Here is a 5,333-nt window from a genome sequence, read left to right as displayed (position 1 = left end):
CACAACTCAGGACTTAGCATGGACTGTTCCCGATGGTGTTTTAGTGGGCAAAGTAGTTTAATAGCATGAATGGAACCAGGTTTGGGCATTTGTCTCTGAGGCCAAAGAGCAGTCCTTGGCATTCTTAATTTATTATTATAGTTGAAGTTCTCAGGAAACAGTGCTTCTGAAATAACTTAAATTCCCTACCTTGCCAGAGGAGACAGTTGTTTGATAAGTTCTTTGGAAAGCTTCTAAAGGAAGATATATTTTGCCTACCTATTTGCCTACCTATTTGAGTTCAGATGCCATCTTCACTTACTGCTTCTAGAGCAGAATTCTGTCAATATGTGAGAACAGTACTGGTATACCACTTCTACAATGGCTTCCATCTGGAGAATCACAATCATTAGTACTGACAAATAATTATACTCATTTTAAAGAAGGAAACTGAAGCATAAAATAATCTGAAACTCCCTGAAAGGCACTGTTCCTGCCGGGGGCTAAACTCACTTTTGCATAGGATGACTCAGTCTGTCTTCTCCCACTCAGGCACTGTGGTGAAGAAATCAGAAAAAGTCAGATTTAGATTGCATAGAAAACAGAGCAATATTTCTTTTGGATGGTCACTCTTTCTCCTTTAACTTCTACTTATCATGAAATGTGACAGGGCATGGATTAACAACTTGTTGAATCCAGTCATGCAATCAGAAAAAAAGAAATTGAAAAGGGATTTTGAGAGGTCATATGGTACATTTCATTGCCCCAAGGCAGAATCAGCTCTGCTAAGGACATTGTGGACAGCTGTTAAAAAAACAGCTGTTTTTAAGATTTGTAATGATGGTAATTCCACAGTCTCCTGAAGCAGTGTTCCAGTCCTTCACTGTCTCTACCATAGGACTGTCTTTCCTAACTCTTTAACTTTATTCACTTTGGCAGCAATATAAGACCATCATTTATTGTCCTTTCTACTGACATACAGAAGAGATTTCTTCTTTGCAACTGTCTGTATTAGATTTGAATACAGTTAATGTACTTCCTAACTTAATTTTCTCTTTTCTGGATTATGCAAATCCAGTGTTGTCATTTTTTTATTTTTATTTTTTTTTTCTGAAATGGTCGTACTTTCTAGCTTTATGATGTACTGTTTCCTTTTGAATGTTCTGTTATACATGGGACTACAGAGACTGCTGGATGATCTGTCTAAGCCTAGTAATCACATACTGCAAAGCAGAAGGAAGAGGACAGGACCACATGATTGGGGAAAAAGCAGAAAAGTCCTTTCATAGCGGTATAAATTAAAATTAATTTAACCAGTCATGAGACTTAAATGAGGAAAAATTTCTATCAGGAGCAACAGGAAATCTCAGATTTTAATTTAAAAGAATAATAGATTGAGTTTTACATACTTCCTTCCACATTACAATATACTAGTTACCGTGAATATATAGACCAAACTTCTGTCAGGAAAAATCTTATTCCATTCGGGAGCTTTTCTTTGCATTTTACTGTCCATTCTAAATGCTACTTCAAACACTGATACAAATGGATTCTTCTAGGTAATCTCCACAATCCTGAAGAGCTCAACACTGGAAGACCACACAGACTGACACATTAGATGCGTCTTCAGCTTACTTCATTCTAAATGGCATCACCATGATGCCATAAAGTGGCATCGCCAGCTGGGTAGATGGGGGGGAGAGTGGTGGATGTCATCTACCTTGACTTTAGCAAGACTTTCGATACTGTCTCCCATGACATCCTGATAACAAAGCTGAGAAAGTGTGGGATAGAGGAGTGGACAGAGAGGTGGGTTGAGAACTGGCTGACTGGCCGAGCTCAGAGGGTGGTCATCAGTGGCACAGAGTCCGGCTGGAGACCTATGTATGACTCGTGGTGTTCCCCAGGGGTCGGTGCTGGGTCTGGTCTTGTTCAACATCTTCATTGACGACCTTGATGAGGAAATAGTGTCTGCCCTCAACAAGTACACCAACAACACAAAGCTGGGAGGAGTGGCTGACATTCCAGAAGGCTGTGCTGCCATTCAGTGAGACCTGGACCAGCTGGAGAGCTAGGCAGGAAGAAACCAAATGAGGTTTAATAAGAGCAAGTGTAGAGTCCTGCACCTGGGAAGGAACAACTGGACATATCAGTACAGGCTGGGGGATGACCTGCTGGAGAGGAGCTCTGCGGAGAAGGACCTGGGGGTTCTGGTGGACGACAGGTTGACCATGAGCCAGCAGTGTGCCTTGGTGGCCAAGAGGGCTAATGGGATCCTGGAGTGCATTAAAAGGAGTGTGGCCAGCAGGTCAAGGGAGGTGATCCAACCCACTCTGCTCTGCCCTGGTCAGGCCTCACCTGGAGTACTGTATCCAGTTCTGGGCTCCCCGGTACAAAAAAAGACAGGGATCTCCTGGAAAGAGTGCAGCGGAGGGCCACAAAGATGATATGGGGACTGGAGCATTTTCCCTGTGAAGACAGGCTGAGAGACCTGGGTCTGTTCAGCCTGGAGAAAAGAAGACTGAGAGGGGATCTTATCAATCTTTACAAATATTTAAATGTGGGACAGAGGGATTTGGCCAACCTCTTTTAGTGGTTTGTGGGGACAGGACAAGGGGTAATGGCCACAAGGCAGAGCACAGGAAGTTCTACACCAACATGCAAAAGAACTTCTTCACAGTGAGGGTGACGGAGCACTGGGACAGGCTGCCCAGGGAGGTTGTGGAGTCTCCTTCTCTGCAGATATTCAAGGCCCGTCTGGACACCTACCTGGGGCAGCCTGCTCTGAGGAACCTGCTTTGGCAGGGGGGTTGGACCCGATGATCTTTCGAGGTCCCTTCCAACCCCTTCAGTTCTGTGATTCTGTGATTCTGTGAAATTGGATATGTTTCAAGGTGCCTACCTAAAGCCTTGGTTAAAATTCTTTGCCTTTTTCTTTCTGAGATAAGATTTTAATAAGACTATATATATATTATATATATTATCTATATAATATATAATAGTGTTTCTATATATAGTCTATATAGATAACATTTATTTATTTATTTATTTATTTATTTATTTATTTATTTTCTGGGAAAGTAGTTTATTCATAAAATTCAGAATTACTCTAGAGTGTGTTTCTTTTAGGTATCTCTAAACGCACAGTAAAACATACCTATGTTTATGTCCTCTAATGTTATATTGTATATATCTAGAAAAATTATAGGTAGAAATTGTGAGGTTTCTCATTTTTAAAATGAGTATGTAAAATGGCTTGGAGCCAGAATCTTTGACTAAAAGCAAAAAGTGGACAAAGTCAACATTATCCAAATGGTTAAACTGTTAGTTTATTCCTTGACACACTTTTCAATCATGCTGAATGGAATGGAATGGAATGGAATGGAATGGAATGGAATGGAATGGAATGGAATAGAATCAGGACAACATTTCTCAGCTTCTTATTTTTCAGAGGAAAGTCTCTGTTAATACAGTTTCTTAAACCTGTTAACTTTCTATTAAAACCAAATTTAAATTTAGGTTCGTATGCAATCCACCGTCAAGTACCTTAGGTCAATAAGATTACTGTGGGACAGCTCTTTCAGTTGATGTTGTCTGCCTATAAAGTTATTAATTCACTTCAACTTTGCAAAGCACTGCTTCTGTAGGCTTTTATATCTATCCTTTTCTGCATCTTTTCTGTATTTCAAGTACTGCTTATCACAACATTAGTAATAATATTTATAGCCCATCTTATAGAGAGGCAGAACTTTCAGGCAAATATGGCTTCTGGAGTCATAAAGCATAATATGTAGAAAACCTACAACTTAACTAATAATCAGTCAATCAATATTTTTTAGGACTTCTGGTGAATCTCACTATTTTGGGGCTATATTTCTTTCATGCTTTCAACTTATTCCTTTTTAATGTATCACAGCTTCTAGTAACTACAGGTAAAATAGAAGAGTTTGTTAAAGAAGAAATCTGTTGGAATAACAGTTTGTCTATATCATGTGCTGTTCTGGCCTAAATACAAATCAGTATTAACAGTTTATAATTACTGTGTTAACATTTTATTTTTCTAAAGTAAACTAAACATTTAGGAAATCTGCATTGCGTCACATATTTATTGTCTATAATGAATCTGAGATTTTTATCTATGATACACCAGGTTTCTAATTTCTCCATTCTTGTAAGTATAGCATTTCTGTGAAGTTTCATTGATTATCCCTCACTTCTCTTTTTAAAAAAATAATGTCTGAGAGTATTGTATTATTATTATTATTTTTTTTTTTCTCGAATGTTGCACAAACAGATGAGTATGCTCAGATTACTGTAGTGTTCACAAAATGAAGTCATTGGATATACCAGAATTTAAACTATTTTTTTTTTTTAGGTTTACTCCACACACTAGAGATGGTTAAAAGAAAAAAAAAAAAAAAAAAAAAAAAAAAGAGTTAATTTTGCTTTCTATTTGAAAATATTTTCATCCATGGCAGTTAGCCTGATCCCTACGGGGAAAACAGAGACCTAATTTTGTCCTGCTTAATGCAAACAGAATTCCCAGTGACTTCACTGGGAGTTTTGCCTGAACAAGGAACACCGAAGAAGGCCCTATAAACACTCAAGAATATCCCTCTGCTTTCCTGTGGACTAACCTAATCTCTGTAGTTTACCAAGTACTTACATTGTAACAGTGTATTGAAGTGCTTTGCAAATTATCACATCCAAGTACTGTCGGGTTTGTCATAGAAATTGCTATTCTCTAGGAACCAAACATATTTTAAAACTGCAGCATGCCCTAGGTGGTTTTATACCCTTCTGTACAGAGTTGGTAGCTCTGAACAATGGTTCTATATGAATGAAAATAACATCTCCTTTCCCATGTCTTTACTACTAACAGCTTCAGTTGGTAACAATAAATGGATATCTTGGGTTCAGAGAATAGTAAATATAGCATAGAAAAACAAACCATTTCCAAGAATGTATTTTCTCTGTGGTTAGAATACATTATCCTATTCTACATTACTGAGCTAGTTAGTATTTAAAGACAAAAAAAAAAAAAAAAAAAAAAAAAAAAAAGGAGATGAAATCTGAATGGGAAAGCCAACTTTGGCAGAAGCACTACTGCTGGTTTTAAGGAATGAAAAACAGAAGTTTTACTAAAAAAAAAAAGAAAAAAAGAAAAAAAAAAGCAGAGAGAGAAGAAAGAGTTCAGAAAACTTGTTTTTCAAATATATATCAGATGAAGGGTAGATTACTGTGAAGTTAAAAACAGAAGTTAAAAGTAAGGGGAAAATAATTGGTGGCTTCCTTTTTCTTTTTCTTTTTCTTTCTTTCTTTCTTTCTTTCTTTCTTTCTTTCTTTCTTTCTTT

Source organism: Oxyura jamaicensis, chromosome 3 (genome assembly GCF_011077185.1).
Source record: "Oxyura jamaicensis isolate SHBP4307 breed ruddy duck chromosome 3, BPBGC_Ojam_1.0, whole genome shotgun sequence".
In the NCBI taxonomy this organism is placed as follows: domain Eukaryota; kingdom Metazoa; phylum Chordata; class Aves; order Anseriformes; family Anatidae; genus Oxyura; species Oxyura jamaicensis.
Note: the sequence above shows the minus strand (reverse complement) of the source record.